The sequence below is a fragment of the Pyrgilauda ruficollis genome, unplaced genomic scaffold (genome assembly GCF_017590135.1).
Source record: "Pyrgilauda ruficollis isolate IOZ18807 unplaced genomic scaffold, ASM1759013v1 scaffold60, whole genome shotgun sequence".
NCBI classification, from domain to species: Eukaryota; Metazoa; Chordata; class Aves; order Passeriformes; family Passeridae; genus Pyrgilauda; species Pyrgilauda ruficollis.
In genome coordinates, this window is record NW_024527711.1 from 3,105,790 (window position 1) to 3,132,571 (window position 26,782).

Genomic DNA, 26,782 nt, shown 5'->3' on the forward strand with positions numbered 1-26,782 from the left:
GGGGATGAGTGAACTGCTGTGTAGTGCTTAGTTGCCTGCCTTGGGGAACATGCAACAAGCAATAAACAATACTTTTGACTGCAGAAACTGCAGTTGCAAAACAGAGTGCACATTACTTACTCTCATCTAATCTTGTGCTTTGCTGTGAGCTCAACAAGAGGAAACTTCTTCTCGAGGTACAGGAATTAATGCATACTCCTCCGGGGATGGGGAGGTATGTCTGCACCGGACACTGAACAAGCTCATTTAGGAACTCAAGCCATATAATGATGGTAGGAGGGAATTTCTCAGCAGGACTAATTAGCCTGGACAAAGCACAGTTTCACTGCTCTGCTTCCATCATCCTGATACTGTGTGGTTGGCTGTGTAAACATCATTCTCCCTGCATCCTGCCTGACCTTCAGATGTCTCAGTTTTGCAATATCTTCATTGTTCCTGAATGCTTAGAGCCTGATTTCCATAATGCTCCTCATTTCTTTGTGTCAAGACCTGGTTATGACCTCTTCTTTTTGATTTTTTTTTAATCACATTATTTTCTAGTGAGGAAATTCAGGATATGTCTGCATGATGGTGATGTGCTCAGCCTTTACAACATGTAAGCAGTGTTCTGCATGACATGGCTTGTAAGAAAAGTGAATCATTCTGCTTTCATCTCATCTGACACATCATCATAGAAGAACACTGCTGAAATTCCTACCTTATAATTGCCTATGTTACAGGTGCTGTATGTAGGTATTGGAAGAAACTGGAACTTTCACACTAAATTAAAAACCCATTTCCCACTCCTCGTCAGCAGAAGAGCACAAATAGGGATGTACCATCTCTTTGCCTTTATACTCAGGACTAAACTGTGGAATTTTTTCATCACAGGATTAACTTCACCTAATCAGGCAACTAAATGTCAGACAAATAATCTAACTATTCTGACTATAGATGCCTTAAATTTAGGTGAGATGGATCTCAATTAAAATAAGATTTACTATTCGGTTACAGTGTTTTTTTGTGGCATGAACACCATGACACATTCAGGACGTGGATAGATTTTTCCTACAGCTATACAGAGCAGTATTGAAATCTCCAATCATTCTCATGTGGAGCCAGTGCTAGTGATGTTCAGATTTTAGAGAGAATCAGTTGAGGCTGATATGCCTTCAATACTTGAATCATTGAATTTGTCTTTCTACTGCTCAGCTGTCAATTTGTAAATTCCTTATTTAGGCACTTTAATAAAAGCAGCCCGATTTATTGATCCTGTCTGTAAATGTTGCTTAAAATGCATTGTTTCTGTAATAGAATAACAGGATGTTAATTAAAATTATTAAGTAATCTCCCTGCTGGAATTTGTGATTTTAAGTACTTGGGATGTGCTGACCTCGTATTTCTACAAGGATTTGTAATGTGCACAGAAATCCGCACACACATAAACCTGCTTCTTCCTATTATTATTGTCATTTAGAGGAAAACAAATCATCCCTTGACTAAGGATGAATGTTTAATTTCTTTGATTATTACAGAAGGTTCAGCCATGTAGCCAAACACTGTGAGGCCATTCATTAATTTTCTACGTTGCTCCAACTGAGTTTTAAAGATTTTTGTCTTTAATCTGCCCCTGTGCTTTGATACTATGCCCACCTCATGCAAAGATTTCTTGCAATTCTGAAAGTTCTTTTGCCCTGTAAAAAGGAGTTTGCCAGATTGCTTACCAAAGAATGATAATTTTCAGGTAAGCAGCATATAGATCCACTAGAGGGAGGTGCAAGAGGGTCAAAATGTGAGCATTTATTTGACTCCAACTTAATGCTGCAAGGTGACTAGAAGTATTATTCATGGCCTATGGACATTTCCAGAATAAAATTCACAAAATCTTCTAGCACACACAAAATAAAGAGACTTACTGACTGTGGGCATGCCTGTTTCACTGAGTGAAAAGTCTGAGTGACTGTTCAGATCTAGATATCTACCTTTAATGCCACCTGCTCTGATCTCTGAAATATTTCACAGATTAGTCTTCTTGCAGGAGCTGAGTGCTTCATGTCAATGAATTAAAGAGAAAAATAAGATACTTTCAAATGGTTATAATGTATAAGCAAATAAACATGAAATCATAGAAGGATCCTGTGAAGAAAAGTAGAATTTGCATGAATAATGGTGCTAGAAAGTGATTTCTGTTTTGAATACAACTTTATACTATGTGAAACTCAGTGTCCACAGTCAAAAATACTGTTAAAATTGGAGAGGATGGAGGAGAAACTCAAAACTTATTCAAGTACTGAAGAAAAATGACTTGTAGTGGGAGAGGTTAACTTCTGTGTGTCAGGATGATAGAAGGGTATGATTATAGTATTTAGGAATAAAGTACTAACTGGCTTATTAAAACCCTAGTTTGGAATATGAAATCAGATAGACTTAAATGATAAACTAGGAGGAAATGAAGTTTCCTTTTCCTCTATGGAGCAGGGTAAGAGGGAGGAGTGATGTTTCATGGAAATAAAGCTCTCCACATATCTTGGGATTAAGTCTGGATATACTGCCAAAAGTTGATATTCTAGACAAAAATTGCTGTGTTCCATTGAGGGTTATATCTATAATATGCAGGAGATGAGACTATTTATTCTGATTATTGCTGGGATCTTAACCTCTGTGAACTGCTGAACTCAGACAGTGGTACTATGATTTTTCACAGATATAGGGCAACTTTACAGACAGAGCTAGGTTAGAAAGTACCAATATTTTCTGTGTGAACAACTGAAAATGTACAGTGCTTTTTTTTTTCAAGGGGAAGTTTCTGCTGTCTATAGATGTCACTGTGAAACTCCTGAGGCTTGTGTTGGATTTATATAAAAGTTCAATGATTAAGGTTTTCCTAGTATTACCTAAAAAATATCTGACAGAAGCAAAGGTAGAATGAAGTCTGGCCAGGACCAATTTTAACTGTGTGTTGATACCAGCATTATTCCTTTTCCTGTAGTCCCACCTCTGATGCATTTGTGTGGTTGACATGCACTCATTGCTTGCTGGCAGTTCACTCTGAACTCTGAAAAGACCCTGTATGAGAATGCCATAAGTGAAAATTTTGTTAGGGACTATCTCATATGCTAGGAGACAAAATATTGCACAAATGTCAGCAAAGATTTTCCAAGTTAGCTGACACAGGACACTTAAGGACCCTTTTTTATTTGAAACAGTACTGTCCCTTTAGGGATAATAATTGTCTTGTAGGGACAATTGTGCTTTGTAGTAAATTCATACTGGATGTTCTCTGGTCCAAGGAATGCTTTGTAGGATATGCCTATGTACATGTCCCTGTTCATGGTCGTTGAATTTATAACCAAAGCAAAGGATGCATCACACCCTCTGCGGTGCCCATCTGTGTTGTTTATTGGGAGAATCTAAATGACTGTCTTAAAATAAATACCTGCTATAAAGGAATGGATGGAATGCATCTTACTTGGTTAATCTTAAAGCATTTACTTGGTTAATTGTAATGCAGATGCTTCCTCCTCTGTGTAGAGGGAAATGATCAAGTCTTCTGCACCGCACTTTAAATCATTTCTAATCAGCATTTCAGCTCAGATACAGATATGCATCACATTAAGGAAACAATAGGCACATGGAAAAGCCAGAAAAAATAATGGAATTTTAAATTTCAGAATACAGAGTATGACAAAGCTGTGAACAAAAGAAAGCAGTAAGAAAAGGATGACTGTGAGCTGAGAATTACAATATATCTGTGAGCCAAGAAATTGTATTGGTATTTAGGGCTGATGCAGAACAAATTATATGAAAAAAACTCAAAGTGATAAATAAAGTCAAATTATTCTTGGACAGAGTCACACATTATATAGCAGGGACACAAAATAGATCAAGAAAAGCTGATTGAAAAAAATAAAGAACTTTGAAAGGGTAGAAGAATTTTAATCATGGAAATATTTAACTACACTCATACTGATCAGTATCACAACTTGAAATAAACTTCCCCTACACAAGTTCTGAACACTGTGCTCTTTAGGGAATGACTCCTCCTATGCATCTTTTCCAACAGGTTGCAGAGCATGCACCCAGTTGCCTTTTTGATCTCATAGGAAATGAGTCAACTAAACAGCTTACATTGAGAGGACCTGTTTTTTTTGGTGGGGCTAAAGAACTGAGGGAAGTAAGGATTCTTGTCTTCTGGAGATTGTAATCATTCTAATGTACTATACTTCAATATCCTTTATAATGCAGAAAATTGCTGGCATTGCTCAATTGCCCAGTGTTACCAACTGAAGCTTGTGGGACAATAGGTGATTAGAATAATGAAGTAGAACCACCATAATGAAGATGAGTCCATAATCAGAAATATCATACTCTAGTATGATTTATGTGATTTGCCTCTCATATCCTCCTCTTAAATTTCTTACAGGATTTTTAGCTGCTGCCTACTCATTTCAAGGAACAATGGGAAGAATGCAAAGTTTTTCTCTTCTTGAAAAGAAATACTTTTATTGATTTTCTAGATCTTGATGTGTGAATAAAAGCAAATATAATAAAATAATATTTATTCATGCTTACTGAAAAAAGCAAGAAGGAAACAGAACCTGAATTATGATACAGTTACCTGCAGCAAAGCAGAAATCCTCCTGCAAGGACTAAATGCATTTCTGAAGTTGATGTTATCCTTGGTTTTCAGTGATATCACAGGGAGCATAAAATACACAGGATCATCCTGCATAGATTGACAAGGTTGCACTTCAAGATCTGTAATCATAAGAAAGAACTTTGAAATTAAGATTTTAGAAGCTGTGCTTTTTCATTAAAAAAATTAAAAAATATCTTAATAGAAAAGATCACTGAGGAGTTATTCTGACACAAAGTATGAACCAAAGGCATTTTCCATGTAGCTGTCTGAAACTGGTGAGATTTCCTTTTAATATGGGACAAATTGCATTCTTGAGAAAACCACTGGTACCATAGCTGAAGCCTTGACTCTGAATGGGATCTGAAATATCTGAAATTCAAAGTGATTAAATTTTTGGGTCTTAACAGGAATGTGACAGGACCATAAATTATTGTAGGTCATAACAGGCCTGTAGCAGGGACTCTTATGTTGTATATGGAACTCATTTATTGTGAAAGCCCATTTAATAAGTAGGCTATTTAAATGCAGAAATAAGACTGGATTCCGCATAACCACAGATTTAGCAGAATGCTTAGGTTTGTAACTTTTTTTTCAATTCCTCATTTCTTTTTGAAATATCTTGGTAAATTTGGTCTGTAAGATTTTGCCCTGCCTAACTGGAGACATTTACAATGTAGATACTTTAGGCCTAAATCTAGCATGTTATTTTCTAAACAATGCATATACTGCTTTTTTTCTCTGTAACTGGTTGCAGTTGTGAGAGTGTCTAATTTTTTGCTATCAGTAAGACCAATCTTTGTGTCTAAATAAAAACAAACACAAGAAAGGCTGACTTCAATGTAGAAGAAAACCCCAGGAAAATAGAGCATTTCAGTAAACATGTCCCCACCTCAAAATCATGATTTGATGGATTAAGTGAATCTGACAAAGTGAAGCCAATTAACAAACTTTTGAATAATGCCTAAAGAATACCAAGATGCTGAGAAGCAGGAAGACAATTGGAAATGATTCAGCACAGTGTAAATGCTGAAGACCATGGATGCAATTATCTTGACAAAATTCAGTGGCTGTTAAATGTAATTGGGGTTAGGGGTCATTTCCTAACTCTGAAGAAATTCTCAGAATTTTTGTTTTTGAAATCTCAGCACAAGCCTTGTGTCTAGTTCTTTGGTTTATTATCACAGCATCAGCTTCATTTTGAGCACTATACCTTCAGCTGTTCTCCATGCCCTTCACTGCCTTTTCAGCAGGAAGGGAAGACCAATGAATTTTATTTTTCACCCATTAAAAAACTCCATGTCAAAAATTTCTCTGACTCCCAAGTTGTTACATTTAGTGCCTCAGGGGAACTAAGCTTATTCACAGTAGCTCATGGTCTGCACGATCTAATGTGATCGTATTCAGACCAAAAGGGGCAAGACCTTTAAATGATTACCAAAATAATTTACAGGAGGGACACTTTTTTCCCCTACCACAAAATCGATTTTTCTTCAGAAAAAGAACTCTATATGTAGACAAGAGGCACTACATTCCCAGGAATAAATCAGAAAACACTAAAACCAGTTATATTATATGTAGGCTTTCACATTTTTAAAATTAATTGATTTTAGAAAGGAAGAAAATTGGAAGAGTGAATTTTTTTAATAGTCTTGTTTACATTCAGAAAGATTGTTAGCGCTGAGTGACAACATAGGGTGTTATAGAATTGAATGACATGCAGAGTGTTAGAAGGATTGTCATGCTTCGTAATCCAAAAACCACAGATACCTGGTAATTTCTGCTTCTAGCTTTACTTCTTGGTCAGGTCAGATGGCTTATAATTTAGTCTGTAACTTGATGAGATAGAGCCAAGTCTTTTAAATAGCATCAAGGTATCTACAAGATGTAGACAACATCTAGGTTGTTCTGTGAACACCTGTAAAAAACATCAATAATTTCATCTAAGAGTTACACATCTTTTAGTAATGAAAATGTAGTAGTTCATATTGTGCAAGAGCAATATTTTGAACAGGGAAAGGAACACAAAGCCTATGCCACACTTTTTTTATCCAGCCTTAAGGATGAAAAGGTGCTCATTAAGTCAGATGATCACATTTGCCATTTCAGAGGAAAGGGAATCAGAAAGAGAGGACACCTCATCATTCAGTGAAAATAGAAGTGTCATCTGCATATAAATGCATACGTTTTTGCACAGCTGGGTTTCTAATAAGGAGAAAAGTACAGTCAGAAGTATAGCTCTGACCCTGGTGATACAGATATTCAAATGGCTTTGGGAAAATCAATCTTAAAGATCTACAGGATGAATACATCTGTGGGGAGGGGAAAGAATGGATACCAGACTGGGACAAAAAATGCTCATCAGGGTTAGGACACCAGACTGAGAAGCAGTGAGAATGACAGCTTAAATATTCCTCTGTGTTGTTTACCTCTTTTTGTTTTATGGTAGATGGGATGTGATTTTCCTTTAGAGGGAGGAATCCGGAAACAACAGTGCAGGTCACTGAGTGGAAAAGTCAGCCAAAGGTGACACACCTGCTCACTAGATCTGGCAAGTGACACAGAATATGTGGTGCTGGTGGCTGTGCCTTGTGGTGGCACTCTTTGTAGGAGTGTCAAAGGGCTCCACAAAGAAACTGAGTCATTTAGGAACTTGTGAGCTCCCACATCAAAGGCTGTTTTGATAGGAGGAGCAAGGAGTAATTTTACTTTTCACTCACTAGCAGAAAATGCTGGAAATTCTTTTCATCATTTCCAATCTGATTTAACTGTCCATTTCTGAGGGAGGCTGTAGTGGCACTATACAGGACTTGAATAATTTCCCAAGAATTCTTGTACAAACTTGGTACAAACTATTCACTCACTATGTGCTGATTTTCATGTTGTCGAGAGGAGATACAAGTAATTAATTTTATAGGAGTTTTTTATTCATAATAAAAAAATAAAAAGTAAATAAAAAAACAGCCTCAAGGGTGTTGTTTATGGCCTTGATATAGTGGAATCATCTACATGTGCATGCTAGTGAGCAAAAGCAGTCTTATAAATAGGTTAAGCTAAAAGACTTAAAAGTTGGGGAGATGACTCTTATTTTCTCTCACAAACAACAGAAATGTAGATTCATGTAGCTTGTTAACAAGACATAAAGCTCCTCATTGGATTTAAAGAAATAGGCTTTTTTTTCTTTGCTAAGACTTCTTTTAATCAAGTGAAGAAACTGTTGGATGTGGAAGTCTGCTCTGCCTGTGTGCTTGTTCAGATTTGTATTCATGAAGGTAGATGGGCAAGGTATCCTAGGAATAGATGGAGGAAAAATTTAAAAGCTGAGTTAGATTTGAATTTTAGAGAAATGGGCACTGGGAGATCATGGCAAAAGTGGACCAGAGTGGTTTACTAAGGTTGCTGGAGGACATCAGGCTATTGCTCTGAAAGGAAAAGAAGCACTGTAAATCCCTGCCCACTGTCCTGCTTTGGATTAAAACTATGTAATTAAATGAAAAAAAAAAAAAAGAAATCAAACACCCTTGTATTGATAAGTTGATTAAATTTATCAATTACTTTTGAATTTTCAGGCTGCAGATGCTTTGCCTTTTCAAACCTTTATGTTCTGTCATGTAGATTGTTGCTCTTCATTGCTAAAGAGTTTTTAATGCCTTTTAATTCTAAAGCTGGGGTTAAGAGAAAATACTGACTATCACTGAGGAGAGAGAGAGAGTGAATCATCATGATCTTGCACTCAAGCTTGGCAGCTTAGGGGAATCTCTGACATTTCCTAACAGGTTCTTTGATTGCATAGGATTTATGTTCTTTGCTTGCTTTTGACCCATCTCTGTAGACGGGATACAGAAATAGAAATGGTGCATTGAACATAATTTTCCACAGAGCTTTTCCCACTTCTCAAGGGTTTCCTTAATTTCCTGTGGGAGCACTAGTTCTCTTTTTCTATCATATATAAGGAGGGGAAAACTCGAAATAATTTTGCATCCAAGAGAAGGCATATCACTTCTTTGCAGTTACATTTGCATTACATTTCTGGCAATGGTCATGAATGACTGGCGTCAGCTATGGCTCATTATTCTTTCCTTAAAGGGCTTGGCATAACAGCAAGAGGCAAAAAAATCCTATTCAATTTCATATTCTTTCTTCTGACTGGCAGAAACACCATGAGCAATTTTGCTGGAGGAATCATTTGGGGAATGGGGAAAGGAAAGCGAAGCCTGGAAGTTTCAGACTCCTGCAAAGAAAGTGACTATCATCAAAAAGGGCTACAGATGGCAAAGTTTATCCAGCTCCTTCAAACAGAAGTCAAGACAACCAGTAACTGCTCTGGACCGTAATTGTAATGGAGCCACTTCTGGTGAGTGACAAAACTGCACTGTGACAAAAGAGGGGAATAAAGGGAATGGTTATACAGGTCAGATCAAGGGAATGACGCGTGACAGGAATGGAAGGTGGATGTTAGAGCCAGAGTCACAGAGATGTTGATAATCTTTTGCATCTTGATATTCTGCATTATTATACCTCTTTCTTCCCTTTCTAGGAGCTTCTTTTGATCAGATTTTTTAGTAAGGAAGTGAGATACCTCCCAGACCTATTAAACACTTCAATAAGCCCTGATTCTTTTTTACCATAAGAATGCTACATGCAACCAACAAGAACTTGCTTTCTCCTCCTCTTTGACATCTCCAAAAGGGTCTGTATCTGTGGGCTGTGTCCTCATAACCACGTTTTAAATATATTCTATCAGCCTTCACTGACAGTTATTGACAAATGCCTTTATGACATAATGACTTGCTAAATTAATAGTAGCAAATGTGTCAATTAATTAAAAAATACAGAGAATAACTCCCCTTCCTTTTGAAGAGATATTAACATAGGGAGAGATAGGCAGAGTCATTAATCAGCCTTTTCTCCTTAATTCAACACATCTTCAGTGATAAATGCTTGGTTGATTAAAAGGGACATTCATTCATATTAACTATGTGAGATAAGACTATCAACACTCAGTTGAACATTTAAAGATTTAGGAAGCAGCTCTTTGAAATGGATCTTTAAGGGAGTTCCAGCCCCTAACATCTCTGTAAAGCGGAGTTGGCTGGCTCTTACCAGCTATCAAAATCCTTCTTTAATCCAAGACCCACTGTTTCAAGAGGAGGAGGTGGGTCCTGCTAGTCCTTCAGCAGAGACCAGAGAAGTCTGTAGATCCTCCTGTCAAGAAACAGATACACAGAGCAATGTTTAAGTAGAGGATTTTGTGCCCTTGAGATCTCTGCCACTGCAGAGCAAGATAAAAGAACCACAGGTAGCAAGCTGCATTGAGAGTTCAAAGTCACTTATTTCAAAGTCAAGATTACATTTCCAAGTACAGCCTCAATTCAGTGCTGCATGCATGCATGTATGTTTAAATTAATTGTTTTTATCACAGAATTCCACTGTTTTCCACATGGAACCTTGTTTCACTTCCAGAAAAATGAGACACAGGAAGTCAACCTGGCATATAACAACACAACCCTAGCAGTTAAAGTTCAGCGAGGTCAGAATCACCTTGCAGCAGGACATTATTATGGGAAATATGAGTTAACTACAGCAAAAGAAAGGCCCACCTCCAGCTGTTATAGATACATGGAATGTTGTCTCCCTCTAGAACACTGCTACTGATGTTTTTTAATCACACTGATGTGAGTTTTTAATTAGATTGAAATATGTCTGTATAATTTGCTATAGGGATATTTGACTGATGTAGCAACATCAGCAAAGAAGAAAAAACCAGCCATAACATCTATAATGCTATGATAATGAACAATTAGAAACAGCAATGTGTTATCTGCATTCTAATTGCTCTTTGTAGTGCTCAGAGACGTTTGACTTGGAATGTGGTTTTTACTTTGATTCTTGCACAAAGTCCATTTATAGCAACATAAATATTCATGCTGCTTTTTGTGGGCTTTGGGTGAAGTCCTTCTTGCAACAAAAGGAGTAAGAATGTAGGAAGCAAGGTTAAAATTGAAGTGTCTTCAGAAGAAGAGGAAATCTGAGACCCCTTACCTATATAGGTCTGTTATATAAATTATATAATAGGTCTGTTATATAAATTAATTCTTTTTTCTAGCTAAACTACTGTGTCCTGAGGCATGGCCTGTATGGCAGGTTCTGTGTTTGTGTGCTCTGCTGGAGTTTCTGTGTTAGCGTTATATTCATCTGTCAGGGACCTTATGTAAAATGGAGCCAATTCTTCATCCCAAATAATATGGAGGCAGGGGTTTGTAGGTTCTTCAGCTATCTTCAGTTCAATTTAACCATGGAGGGAGTGCTCTGTGTCCTTTAAGCATCCGTTAAGGAAAGAAGGAAGTTCATACACTGAGGTCTGTTGTTGGCAGACATTATGGTAACCTTACAGCAGAGGCAGCCCCTATGGATAAGCCATATGGTGAGATAAGAGGGAATGATACACTCACTGGAGAAGATGGCCCTATTGTGTAGTTTACTGCCAGGCCCAGTCCCAGCACGGGCCCTGTGAAACACAATTTCCAGGGTAATTGACAAAGTTATGGGTTTAACTCCTGTTGGGATGGCAGGTGTGCAGACCATACAGGGACGGAAAGGGAAGGGGATGTTCAAATTGCTGCAACAAAATCTGCCAGAATGAAGGAAAAAACTTGCCTTTCTATGAGCAGATTGAAGAGATGAGTCAGATTCAGAGGGTCTTCCTCAACAACATCCCTCAAGAGTTGTCTCAACTGCAATCTGTTGCATTTACCCATATCTATTCATCCACACCAGCTAAATTCTGGCTCTGTAAGCACAAATTTTTGCATATTTTTTTTTTCTCAATACAGTTGAATGATTTTTGGCAAAAGTCAATACCACTGTAAAGTAATTGCCACAATGAGGTATTGATCACCTTTTTCCTCTAGGAGTTGTTGAACATTTTTCTATTAAAATATTAAACCTAAAGTTGTAATTAAACTTTGATTTGGAGTCATCAGTGTTTTAAAAATACCTCCATATCTCTGCTGTAAAAAATTCTGAATATCCAAACTTCCCATATTTTATTTACACTCAGGTCAATTAGTTAGCTGACAAATATCCATCCAGATAAAATACTGGCAGCTGTTTGTGTATCTTGGGCCGTTTCAACCAATTCTCTCTATTATCCCAATTTGTAAAGCTGGCTGGCTAAGTGTGTCATCTGTATTACAGTGACACATCCTATACTCAGTAGAAAGCAAAACAAACCTCCCATAACATAACAGTTCAATCATTTACAAGAAAAAAAATTAGTGTATGTACCATTTTTTCTTTACATTTTTGTGCTGGGTACTTGTTAATTTGCAGTTTAATTTCTGCATTATGTGTGTTAGGATGCATTAAGCAGTAAAACTGTGTGTATTGAATGGATTGCATCTTTTAATTAAATGTTGATGTTTTGGACTGTGTAAGATGCATTTTTAATTTTCTGTTGTGGGAGGAGGGAAGAACCAATAATCACTGGAAGAGTGAGGTGCCTTCAATCTCAGTCAATTAGGCATGGGCAGAGTAGACTTGGAATAATATTCCCAGAGAGGAATGTCCATTGCAACCATTAGACCTTTTCCAAAGTCCTGCTTATGTTATGTGATTAACAATGGGGTCAGCTATAAGATCTCTGGCAAGCATTCCCACAAGGAAGCTGCTCCTACCTTATGGCAACTACATTGTACCTGTCTTCAGACTCTTATGTGTGTTGGTGCACGTGAACAGAGATCCAAATCCAGAGGTTTCTTATGGTGATCAACGCATGGATCCTTTAATCCTCAGCTATCCCAACATTTCTCTCTTCTAAAGGGGAGCTGTGAGAAGGAGCTAGAGATCTGTCTGTGATAAATTGTTTCTGTTTGCCTCCTTATTCCAAAGTGTGCAGTGTTACAAGCTGAGATTACTCCGTGTTCAGGTCTGGGTTGGATTAAATGATCAAACTTGTGACTCCTGTAGATATCCTAGGGGAGAACGCACTGTGAGTTGAGATCTTAGGTTTATACTGCAGGTGTAAAAATCTCAATGAGGAACTTCCTGCCCATGAACTCTCTTCACCTTGAGATTTCTTCTTCAATAGAATTTATTTTTTTTTGGCCCTTTGTGGAAGGAGAAGCTCTGACCTGAAGTAACCCTTAAAATGGATTTTTCTGGGGCCAATGTCAGTATAAAAGACTTTGTAGTTAGTGAGACTTTTGGAATGCCATGTAGCTTCACAACACACATACCAGACTGTGTCCCAAACTCAGCTGTGAGTATTATTGAGGAGAGAATTTTTGGTTTATGTTTTCCTCTTCTCTCACTTTAAGTGTTGCAGAGTGCCCCTGGCAAATGAATAACATAACAAGTTAGTTAATGGTTAGTTAATGATGGTTAATGGTCATTAAACAAGTCTTAGTTATTGACCCCTTCCAGTACTGGGAAGAACATTTTTACTCACTGTTCTTCAAAATATATTCAAAAGAGCTGTCAGTGACCTTTGAATTTGTTCCTGGCTGCCCTGGAAATGCATTTCAGTTGATAAATGTTTGAGGATAAAGTTTTGAGGTCCTCCTGTCTTTGTCTGGATAATTGAAATAGGCCAGTCTCTATTACATCTGTGAAGCTGGGTTAGCATTATTAGAAAATAAAAGAAGGAAACAACACATGAAGAGCCATGATATTTCACAGACCTAGCAATTTCTAATATATTGCTAACTATCTTGCAATGTCATGTAAAAAATTCATTCTATTGAAATTTCAGTAGAAATTTCTGAATTACAAGTTACTTGAGAAAGAGATTATCTATTAGAGCTGAACAGGATGTAATAGAATAATGCATTGTCATTGATTGATTCTTAATAGATGTGTGTGGACTTTAAAAAATCTTGCTAATAAATCCTCTATATGTTTTATTAATGTTATTAAAATAGTCAGAATATTTTATTAAGAAAGTTGTTAATAAATAGTACTACTCAAGAATTTCAAAATTTATCAAATGCATTAAAAAGGGATTGGTTATTATTTGCGGGTAAAATATGACAGTTTTTTAAAATGGGGGATATACAGGATGCATGCATGTGGTCTCAAATAACTCATTAGCAATGGGTATTCTTCCAGATAAATTCAATAAAAGATGTGCGAATACTGGAGAGTAATATATATTGTTCATTTGAATTCTAGTTTTGGTTATGTTTACTGAGTGTTTTTCCTCTAACTGCTCACAAAAATGATTGAAAATATGTTCTTGTTTATCCATTTGGTCAATAGCTGCTGTTGCTGTGTACCGTCATTTTTGTATATGAATTTGGGTGTTACTAAAAGCTGAATATCTTACACTTGTCACCCTTTGCTGACTAATATAACCAAATTGTGTGGAGCAGAAAAAATGCTAGAAAAAATCCTGTGTGGTTTGAATGACCAGCTGTACAACACAAGGCTCCTGACTTCACTGGAATTGGACTAGTAGTCAGATCTTGTGCTGGAGTACTGTCAGTTTTACCCAGAGTAAATGAAGTGTAGAGCCAGGGAGTTGTTTGTGAAGAACAGTTTGAAGTAATGGAATAAAAAATAAAAGTGTGTTCAAGAATCATTGTCCAACAGGAAGAAAGGGCTAATTAATCAGATTAATTGACTGACTTTATCAGCTCTATTGAGCAGGGTCTATTACAAAGGAGTGATAAAGTATTTGCACCCATACATGCAATCAACATATTGCTTTTGCAATGAACCTTTTGGAAAATTTGAAGTATTTGCTGCCAGTATTTAAAGACTTTCAATATCTCTAAATTTTCTAAATCCCTGGTGTTCCTTTAAGAGTTTCATTCAGCATTTGAAGAAAAAATATTTTAATTTTGTTTTTTCTCTTGGGGGGTAGTTTATAAAATAATAATTTTATTAATTAGTTTGGGCTTCTCTCCATTTCCGTGAAATAATACAAACATAGTATTCACTCTGTGTTTCCATCAGCATTGTCCACATCTGACCTCTGAACTCCTCAATTTTTCCTTTACTAAGATCCAAATAATTTCAGAAGCACCCCTGTTTTTTTTGGGCCAATAAAAATCTAGCCAACCTTTCTGAAACATCTTGTCTACAGCCTGGACAAGAATGCAGGGAGAAGGGCTTCCATAGGACTGGGAGATTATGGCTGCAATCTTACCCTAATATTTATAAATATTCCCTTTGGAAGAAGTACTAGACCACGCAAAATGTGAGAATTTTCAAGACTTCTTTCAAAACTCTTGCAGTGTTAAAAATTTCATAGTTCAAGACTATAAACTAACCTTTAGTGGGGAAGGGAGCTTGGAGGAGCACTTACTGTTTTGCTTGAACCATTTTAAGGCCACTGCAAGATATCAAGTAAATCAAGAATCCACTGTCAGCCTGGCTGCATAGTGACCCCTTTATAACATAGACATCCAGACCTGGGGCAGTTAGGAGCTCAAGCCTTAGGATGACAAAGGCTAAATAAGTGTCTTTGGCTTTTTTGCTGATCCTCATCACCCAGTTAAATTCCATGTGAGAAGATTAAAATGAGTGGAATAATCAGTTTCTATATCCACGATTTCAGGGTGTTCTGACTTCCTATTTCCATTGATTTTTTTTTTTTTTTAAAGACACTTTCAACGTTGGTTGGAAAAATATACTTCAGCTGTACACCGAGATCGTCATCAGAAATTAAGTTTCAGTTCATTACTGATATCACCATAGGTAGGTTTCCAAGTCTTTAACAACTGAGCTTGAGGAGTTAGTCCTTTGTAGATAACACAAGAAACAGTTGGTATAAAATCCTGTAAGAAAACTAACAGCCAAAGAAAATCTGGCTTTTGAAGTGGCCCTTAGTGCTAAGGATCAGGACTACCATGATGTCTAGTCATTTGTACTCTTTCAAAAGTATGCTATAGTCACAACTCTGAACATAACTTACATTGTTAAAGAGGATTTCCAGATGCCTTTTTTTTTTTTTTTTTGACTTGGGATATGTAGACATTTTACTTGGGATGATGCAGACAACCCACAGGTGATCCCTAGACCACTGGATGACACTAGGAATCTGTAAAGAGCTGTGGGGAATAATTTTAAATAAGCGTGTTCCCAAGAGAGAGTTCATTGAAATAAGTTTAATTTGACCCTCTTACCAGTCTGCTGGGCTGTGTAAACCATGATCATGCCAGTAGCTCAGGATCTACAGGTAAGCATTAGTTTGTGGAATAATCAATAAAATCTGGTTTAATGTTTATCTTGTGTTACTTTATCAAGGAAAATGTGCTCCCTTCTTTAGGCACAAAGATATTTTAGATGGGATAGAGATGTAGAAATACCATTTAAGATTATACTTAAGTTTTACTGCCTCTTTGTCCTAGTTCCTTATATGCAAAATGGGCAGAAAAGCAGACTTTCTGTTAAAACAACCTAGACTGTATGTCAGTTTTGGAAAACACTAGCCCTCTCTGTGATCTGTAGGATGCCTACAAAAATATGGCCTTGTGACATGTAGGGATATTGCTGAAGATATGAATACTAATAAGTTGTTCTCAAAGCCACAAACAAAAGATACAGAAAAAAAGAGATAAAGAGAAAGGTGGTGCTTTCCTCAGGTGAAGCTAAGTTGATTCAAGCAAGCACTAAGAAAACAAAATCTCCATGTAGACTGACAGTCTGAAAGGTGGGAGATAAAAAAGCTGTACAAAATTAGAGCTTTGTATGGAACTTATGTAAAAAGGTGATTTAAAAACTGTTTTGAATACTGTTATAAATAATAATATAATTTCCTGTTTTTCTTGAGGGCATTATTGCTACTGATTATTTTAATCATTATGAAATGTGCCTCTTTAGTAGAGCTAGTGGCTTTGTAAGAAATTGTATTGTTATGCTAATAAGCAGATGTAACATCACAAATCCAAAGCCATAAAAAAGGAATCTTTAAATGGCCACAATTCTAGTAAAGATGTAAAGAACACCGTGACTGCAGCATGCAGCATTCTGAAGAGCTTCAGCTACATATCTCATAGCAACAGAAATACTGTGTTACTGTATAGTGAATTTAATGTGTCTTGAGATGGGTATTTCAAAATGTTTTTACTAAAGTGATTTTTCATTCTGGACTAGGCAGTCTAGCTAGGTATCAAAAGCTTTTCAGAGGCTCCTGAACAATCTCAACTTAAACTGTTTCTCCAGGACATGACTCAGAGGTATCTTTCAGTTTATGAAGTTGTGAGCAGCTGTGAGCATCTACTCCCAGGTTCTGTGATGACATTCAGTTACCTAAGGAGGACACAGTCACTTTGATGGCAACATCCATCAGCTTCATCCTGATACTGAACTTGTATCAATCCCATGACCACAAGATACGCATCTTCCTCTATGGGATGGATGAATGGATGGATGGATGGATGGATGGATGGTCTTTCGATAACTTGTGCTAGGATTCCTCATAATTTAATTCCCTTATGTACACCTTTCTCTTGTATAAGGAAAGGTATTAAACACTTTAAAAGGTGGGAGGTGCTTGCATATTGATCACAAGACAGATACGTTCTGGTCACCTGCTGAAGGAAGAAGGATAATTTGCAGAATTTGGAGAAATTATGGTGTTTGAGAAAAGGGAAAATCAAGAAATAGGCTGCTAAAACAATTAATATAATTTATTAATATAATTTGCAACCTTTTCTGCTGATTTCCAAGTTTCTTCCCCCTACAAAACAAAATTCAAAAAACAAATCCCACAAAAACTGTGGTACCAAACAACCTACGGTTTGTATTTATTGCTCTGAAAATCAGATTGAGCCATGAACTGGTGAATTTGTGTCTGTGGGTCTGCTACACCATACATTACCTACAGTACAGGTAAAATAATTCCTAACTGTAATAGCCAGGTTTTGGATTTACAGATTTAAAATGACACAAAGGAGATCCTCATTCAGGTATGCCCATTATAGCCTAAAAAGCTAGCATAAATGTTTCCCATCTATTGATATAGTACATAAAATTGTCAAATTATTTAATTCTCCATCTTCCCAGTCACTGCTAAATCTCAACCTCTTCTTCACTTTGTCAGCTTCCTCCACAATACTGCATTGTAAATTTTGCTCAGGAATTGCATTAACCTTTGTGATTTCTGGTTCTTTGTTGACTTAAAGAAATAAGGCCAAGTGCCTCTGAACTGACAGCAGGAGACTGCAAATGATGGCAAGATGTTGTATAAAACCCCAAGCCTTTAAAATCTATTAAAATTCTTTTTCATTCTGTTTTCTTTCCAGTGGTTTAACTGCCTCATAGATTTGAATCACTTAATTTTATATTCAGGGAGACAGCTTCTCACATTTGTCAGCTCAAAATTTTTCTTTTCCTTTCATTTCTTCTTCTGTGTTTTTGAATTTGAACATTTTGTTATTGGGTTGTTTTTTTCTCCCCATGTTTCTCCCCATACTTCTCCCCAACTGGCTGCAGTTCTTTATCTCAGGCACAGGAACCTATAATTCTACATTCCATGACTAAAGATTAATACACTAAGGTGCTCTTTATTCAACTCTATGAAACTGTTGTAGCAATTGTACTCACAGTGGGGATCCTGAAAGACAGGATGTGACTGCTGAAGTTTCTCTTGAAAATATCTAAAATCATGGAGCTGGACAAAAGTTTAATAAATATTACGACAATCCTTATGTGATAACCTGTATAGAATTTGCTTTCCCTTTCAGTACTTGGACTCAAGGTCTTTTTTTTTTTTTTTTTGGTTCCAAGTCATGTTCAAAAATCCATGCCAAAATTATCTGACTAAAAAGCAATGGTCAAATTTCTCTAAAGTTCATGTACCAGTCCAAGAAGTAAATTCAAGCTAGCTGACAGTTTAATAAGAAGGTGTGTCTATTGGAAAACTTTGAAATGAGAAAACAAATTTCTAAGAATTGATTCTATAGCATCAATGAAGGCAATTGTTTTTTTCAGGATAGAATGAATATAAGAAAGCAGCATTGCTAGGTGCTAAAAGAGTGATTTAGTGCAGCACATTATACATGAGTTTGCTCTTTGAAATAGCCATGAGGAAGACACAACATCTGACAAATATGCAGACTGTTGGACTGCAGTCACTGGTGAACTGTTTGTTATCTGTCAGTGCTTAGTACTACACAGATCCTGCAAATTTAAATTTCTAGTGATTATGTTGATGTAAGTTATCAAGGAAAAGTTGCTAACTTTTATTTTAATATATATGTATTCTTAAAACAAATTCTGTAACCTCAATATAGTGAGAAGTGGAAAATTCTGCTGGAGGTTGGATTTTGGGGTCTTCACAATCCTAGTGAAGTTAGTGTCTACTAACAAACTCAACACAACTAGTGTTGAGTTTGTTAGTAGACACTGACTGGAGCACTTAAATGCTCAGGTGTCTACTTAGAGGGGCATACAGAAGGCAAAATGAAGGAGTTCTACAGTCCAAGTTCAGCTAGTAGAGAACTATTTGACCCAAAGTGATGTGGGTTTTGTAGTGGGTTTCACTTTCTCTAGGGACTTGTTACTAAAAAGATTAGAGAGAAACTCTCAGGGTTAGGAAAGCAGCCTTCTTTGAATTCAAGTCTGTGCTTTTAAACATGTCTGTTACTGCAGTGAGAAGACGACCCATCAGTAACAACCACAGAACTTCCCACTGGCTGGTGTGTGTGTGTTCATGCTGTCACTCATTTCCTAAGATGTCTCTCTCTCCCTTTGTCTTTAAAGAAAAGTAGAAGTTGACCTTGTTATATTACAGTGATTATTTGCAGGCCAAGTCTGATTCTGCAGGTAGTGAAGAGAATTCTAAGGTCATACTGTCAGCTCCTACTAGAACAGATGACTATAAAACTGGATTTCTAGCTGTCTGTTCTCAGTAATGGGTGATTCATGCTACAGCTCATTTGGAAGGAACACAAACTGATTAAATGTGAGAGCAGATGATGCATTTAGAACATACCTTGCTTATGCTGCCCGTACATATGAAAAAGGGGACCCTTTTAATATGAGCACAGTAAACAGAGATCATATAGTTTGTTATCAAGTTGGCTTAAGCAATACATAGGACTTTTTGAAAAGCAGGGTGTTTAGAAAATGTAGCCTTGCAGCCCAGCAATATGGTGTTGCCCTCCTTAATAAAAGATCACAAGCCTTGAACTGAATTTGAAAGGCCGTGGGATTGAAGCATTGTCAAGGTTGGTCTTTCTGAACTAGTCCTGATCTAACTGCAGCTTTGTTGTAACTTGGTTTAGGTAACATGGGGTACAGACATGTATGGAAACTCTTAGTGTGTAAACAGATCAGCCGTGGTTAGTTAAAGGAATTCAGATCTTGGTGGGCAAACTTGATTTAAGAATAACAAAGAGAACTGTGAACAAATATGCAGCATCTGTAAAATGGCATTTATGTATGAAATGTGCATGTAGCATAAACAGGTTAACCAATAAAGAAAAAGCAAGGAGTAAATATGTTATACTAGCAAACAAAAAACACCCCAAACAAATCCTAAGCAGAAAGAAGTCATCACCAGTATCATCATAGTCCTCCCAGTGAAGAACTTGGGATGCTTTACACCCATCTCCCCTTCCCGGGCCAAATGGAAGTCGTGAACTCCAGGCCCTGGATGACAGTGAAAAGGTGAACATAATACTAGGAAAAAGGGTAGAGGATAGGGACTGTGCTTTTTAAAAATCATCTTAGCTGGTCTATTATTATTGTTAAGACCTTTTCTGTGTAGTGGTATTCTTTAATTTGTTTCACTCTTTAATTTTTTAAAAAATACATTGAGATAGGCTTATAATAACTCTTTGATTAGCTTGTTAAGATTTCAATTACAGTAACAATAAGTTCTTGGCTTTTCATATAAATTGTTTTTCTCCTTTCCCATTAATAGAATTTTGAACTTTTCAGGAAATCATACTCCTTTTTGTTTTTCCTACGTAAATTGAAGCACTTACTAATCTTCTGCTTCCAATCTTCAGCAAACCCTGTTCCTCAAGCATTTCTCTGCCCTCCAGATAGCATCCAAACGAGGAGGTTTGTAAGTTACTTCCACCTGAGCTATGGACCTTGTGTCCCTCGTCAGCCTTACAGCCAACAAAGAGAAATAGGCATTTTCTGTGTCCAAACTACCTGGTCAATTTTATCTGTCTACAATGATAGGAAAGACAAAAGTTTTGTAGTGAACTCACCAAATGCAGCAGAAGAAGGATCTTATTTCAAACAGCACAAAGAGACAACAGGCAAAGACAAAACATGAAAATCTTTGTATTTCCTGTGGATTAATTAATTCCCAATCATATAACATTCCAGCAGCAGGCACATCCTCACTAATATTAAGTTTAAATCTATCCTATGCTTTGTAACTCTGCATTTATTCTCCTTGCCTGAAGGGTTGCCTAGGTAAACATATCACTCTAATTCTGACATATTTATGTGGTTCAAAGTGTGTAGGACATTGACCTCCAAGACTGCTTATATCAGTCATCCTAAATTTATCAGATTTTTAACTAGATTTCTTGGGTGTGTAGTCCTTATGCATATGGCAAGAGAATATTATGAGGTGAGGTTAAAACTGTCAGCATTTGGTGGTACTTCTTCTAAGTTTCAGCATATGTTCTAGCATGGGACATGGTTTGGCTCAATTTCCATTCCTGGCACTGAATCTCACTCTTCAGTTCTACTTTAAGGGAAAAAAGAAGGGGGAAAACAATCCTCAAATGCAAACCATATATGATTATCAATGAGAGAGATTTTCAGCCAGGAATACTTATTTTTAGACCTACATCTGTGCTGTATGATACTCATAGACAGATATTGGAAGAGAATGATAATAAAGATATCTCCACGTGGCTGATTGCTGTTGGCTCTCCCTGGGAACACAAAGCACTCAGCCTTTTTATGTAGTCAGAGCAGTACAAGACACCCCAGGAATGGAAAGGTTTTAAATTTACAGCCTTCTCCTATTGCAAATAAGCTCAAAAATTGTGTAGAGAGCTGAAAATAGATACGCATTAAAAAGAAAGATATTATTGAGACTGACTAAATCAAGGCACAATGACAGCAGAACAGCCTTGTTTGAGGTGTGAAGTCTCAAGTGGGAGCAAATAAGAGGAGTAGTATGTGATCAGCATCAGTCCCAGACTATGCATTTTCCAATAGATTTGAATTTTACAGGTCTCAGGAGCCATTAGCTTCTTGTCACTAAAAATTCATGAGGTCTAACATCTAAGGAGACTTCACATGGAGATCTTGACCCAGGAGCCAAAAGATCTTTTTGTTATCACAAGCAGGATTGTCATAGTGAAATGAAACAACATAATTCTAAGAGAACTTGCAATGCTGCAAATACAGTTGCTGCCTTTCTAGTTCAACCAGGATGCACTTTAAAGAGTACACCAGTGTTCTTTGGGAAAGAAAATCAATAGTCAGATATTCTGTGTCCATCCCAGTAGCTGCAGAGCTATACTGGAAATAATTATTCTCATATGAATATTTGAAAAAAAGACATTCTCCAAAGCGTTTTGTTTGTAGTTATTGGTGGTGATATCTCTAATAAAATCTTTGTCTTATGAGATGAAGAAGAAAAACTCACAATCTGATCATTTGTGTATTGAAATGGATTCTCAAAAATTCTCATTAAATTTAGATGCCTTTGTAAGCTTCTTCTTAATAAGACTTCTCCCTTGTCTGAGTCACAGAAAAAAATAACCCTTTAAAAGAATTGCAGAAAATCACTAGTCCAGTCACCTACCTCAACGTTTGGTCAGCTGCTCCTCTGTCATTCTGAGGACTGTTTGTGTAATTTTTTTCTGAGAATGGTCAGATGGTTGGGGTTCCAAAATCTGCCTGGAAATCTGCTCCAGTGCTTTGCTATCCTCACTGACTTATTGAAGTCTCTAAAATTATTTTTTTCAGGTTGCAGTTTCAGCCTTTAATTTATGTCCTGTGTATCATGGATATTATGTGCATTTGCAGGCCTTTCAGGCTTTGAGAATGTTTATGATGTTGGTTGTTAGTCTCCTCTACTCCAGACAAAAAAAAAAAAATCACTATTCCATCAATATTTCCATATAGATCATGAGTTCCAGAGCACTAATTACAAAGACCACTTTGTACTTTCCCCTCAGCAGTCTCTAATTCACACATACTTCTCTTGATATTTAATACTCAGAACTGAACACAAGGTTTTATTAGAGATTCTATCAGCAGTGAGAGTAGTGGAAGTGATGTGTTGTATAGCACATATTAGAGTGCAGCTATTTCACTTCACTATGCACACAGACAATGTTGATCCACCTGAATCCCACATATTTTTCTGTTACTGGTTTCCTAAGCCATCTTTTCTCCAATCTGTTTTTATTTGCTTGTTTGTACTTACATCCTCCAGTTAGTCTCATTATATTGCAACTGGGCTTCTTTTATTTTTTCTCCAAACAGTTTCTCCCTTTGGAATTTCAATCCTTTTTTCCAATATATTTGCAGCTTAGAGTCACTTGTGTATTTCATAAACATGGTCTGTATTCCTTTGAGCAGATATGTAAGTGTATTAGGCTGAAAATAAACCCCTCAGGAACTCCACCTTATGCATCATTCCACTTTAAAAGCATACCCTTGATAGCTACTCTTTGAATATGACTTCCTGGCACCTTTATACCAAATTTACAGACCTTTCCTAAGCTTCCTTCTGAGAACAGTACATCAAATTGCTATTTGATGAGAGCCAGGCTAGAATGAAGATATAGGTTATGTGTTGCTTTTCCCCTCTCTGTAACAGGGAAATTCCCTGTTTGTAAAAGAAAAATTTGTCTCCCTGTTCTCATCTAAGTATTTACAAAGAGTTTATTTATGATGGTACTTTCTTGGGACTTAAAGCTTCCCTATTCCTGTTTTTGTCCCACTTTAAAGATTGTCCCTTCATTTTTCTTTTCTTCATTCACAAATGGTGACCACACCACTTCCTTGGCAGGCAGTTCCAATGATTATAAAACTTGTTCCATTAAGAAATTTTTTCCTGACATGCAATCTAAATCTCCACCAGTTCAACTTAAGACCATTTCCTCTTGTCCCATCTCTTGTTACCTGTAAGAAGAGACTGACACCTAAGTGACTGCAACCCCCTTTTGGGTAGTTGTGGAAGAGTGATAAGTTCCCCCCAGGAGGCTTCCTTTTCTATGGGATAACCACCCCCAGATCCCTCAGCCACTCCTCATCAGACTTGTGCTCCAGACCCTTCCCCAGCTCCACTTCCTTTCTCTAGATGTGCTCCAGCACCTCAATATCTCTGGGGGACACAGGATCACTATCCTGGTCCTGTTGGCCTCACTATCCTGATGAAGGCCAGGATGCCATTGGATTCCTTGGCCGCCTGGGCACTGCTGGCTCAGGGACAGCCACTGCTGACCAGCTCCCTCAGGTCCTTTTACTCTGGGCATCTTGTCAGCCAGAAAGCTTTCCTGCAATCCAAGCACATCATATTCTTTTTCCACCGCAAAGCAAGAATTTTAACTTCTGAATTTAATGTTTACTTTTAAAAGAACTGCCTCAGCCAGTTATCTTCTTGATATCTATTGTCATTTCCTGGACTGAAATTCTGGGTTTTGTTTCCTTTCATGGATCTGCTTATTGAACAAGACAGTCTCCCTGGCAAGGCACTTTGCCTCAGTTTCTCTCTGTCTTAAAAAGGAATAGCAATATTTATTCCTTTATGGATTCTTTTCACACCCACTGTTGAGACACTGTGGGGCACTATTAAACAGCAGAATCATTGAAATTCCCTAATGTCTCAGGGAACAAGACACTGTGTTAAGTAAAATTATTTGAATTATTTCAAAGCTGCTGTTTTGACTATTTAAAGTACTTTGATGATCTGTGTTTAAAAAAGTAAATGATTTAAGAAAGTCGTGAAATATAGTCTCTACTTTAAAAAATATTATTGAACTCCACCAGCAATTTGAGCTGAATTTTCAATAAAAATCTAAGCCACAGACATTTGTATTAATATTTTCTCATTTATCCTGTTGCTCAAGCTGGTTACAGTTGGTTAATATTTAACTGGAAATGCTAGAGACTTCAAAACTGTGAGGTTTTGTCATTCTAAAGTGAACCGAATTTTCTGCATTTACCTTGAAAGAAAAACTGTTCAGGCTGACAAATCTATTAGATACTGTCACCTATGATTTAGTGATTTTTGTACATGTTAGCTACAGACAGAGAAATACAGTAGGGTGAGAGTGGATTGTGAGGCAGACCATTCCATGCCTGAGGCATTGCTTCATTCAGTTAATTGTGCTGGCCAACAATTAAATTCATAGTACTAGTCAGATTTGTTTACTCTTTAATCTTTTTCTACCCATGATTTCCTTTTTTATCAGCAGTTCAGAGCCTTGAGGGCTTACAGAAAGAACTATTGATGATCACAGTGCTCTCTGTACAGTTGGGATATTTAATTGTTAACAGTGACATTTTCAAGTCTGAGATCTGTTTATGAAGAAAACACTGTGCTGATGCCCCAGGGACTGCAAAGGGGGAAAAAAGAAAAGAGGCATGAAAAAAAATTATAGTGTGGCTTTCATGGAAGAAGATGAAAGGTTTGTTTTGTTCTTGCTCTTTTTGCCCACTTCAAAAATGCTGTTTATTGTGCAAAAGAAGGTATGATATAGACTTTAAGAACTGATTGCTTTTGCATTTGCTCAGCTTTCAGAATAATATTGACAGGTGGAATGGAGACAAGTAGAGAATATCAGAGACCTGTATCTTTGTGAGAGATGAAGCAGGAGCATGACTCCCACACAGGGCAGAATATTTTGCACAGGGCTACATCACTGATAAACTTTCAGACTTGTTTTGTTTTGGAACTGAATGCTATTGGGTAACTGCAAAGAAAGGACCTATCATGCTTTTATTGTGTCTATTGCACTTCCCTTTAGATATATTAAGGTGATGCTGTAACTGTGTATTTTGGGGGGAAGTAATTTCCAATGATAATATTTTCTTTTTTTCCAAATAATCTAGTTTTACTCATCTTAGCTATATGAGTTCTTGGGACTAAAGCTTCTGAAGACAAACATCAAACATCTGTATCATGAGTTTCCACTGTGAAAGTAGAAGCAGTGAGTTGAGATTAGAGATGCTGTAGCATGTCAAAACAGGAATCTTTCCATCAGATGTTGTAGAATAGAAGAGTCCAGCTTTTACCATTTGTTGAGAGTTTTTCAAGGTTTTTCCTTAGCAAGGTTTTAAACTAAAATGTAAGAGAGTTAGATTAAGTGTTAGGAAGAAAATTTTACTCAGATGGTCATAAAGTGCTGGCACAGATTATCCAGAGAACCTGAGACTGCCCCATTCTTGGAAGTGTTCAAGGCCAAGTTTGATGGGATCCTGAGCAACTTGGTCTAGTGGTTAGTATCTAGCCCATGGTAGCGCTGCTGGAACTAAATTATCTTTCAGGTCCCATCCCACCCAAATGATTTTGTAATTCTATGATTTGCATGGGTACATTTCATAAAAGATGGTTAATTTACATTAGGTACAATGAGTTTGCAAAAAGTTTAAGATATTTATCCTATAAATCTATGAAAGTTCTATATCTTATCAGAAAAAAAAAAAAAAAAAAAAGGCTGCAGATCTCAGGAGTTAAAACTCCAGAGACAAACTACTGAACAAGATGTGGTGACCTGACCTTGACTAGCTGACAAACCCCCACCCAGCAGCTCTCTTATTCCCCACTCTCAGAAGATTAGGGGACAAAAATAAGATGGGAAAACTGGTTCAAGATGAGGACAGGGAGATTATTCAGCAGTTACCAGCATGGGCAAAACAGACTCGTCTTGGGAAAGATTAAGTCAATTTATTGCCAATTAAAATAGATTAGGATGGTGAGAAAAAGAGATGAAACTAAAGTCCCCTTACAGGCACTTCTCCCTTCTTCCTAGGCTCAAATTGATTCCTTCATTTTCAGCTCCTCCATTTCATCTTTCTGTTCCCTGAGGAGGAACAGGGAAATGGGAATAGAAATAGGGAATGGGGTTTATGGTCAGTTCATAACACTTTGCTTTGACCGCTCCCTCCTTTTCACACTGTTTCCCTGCTCCAGAGTTGGCTCTTTCCCAAGGGAGAGAGTTCTTCACAACCTGTTCCCATGTGGTCCCTTCACACAGGCTGCAGATCTTCAGGAACAGACTGCTC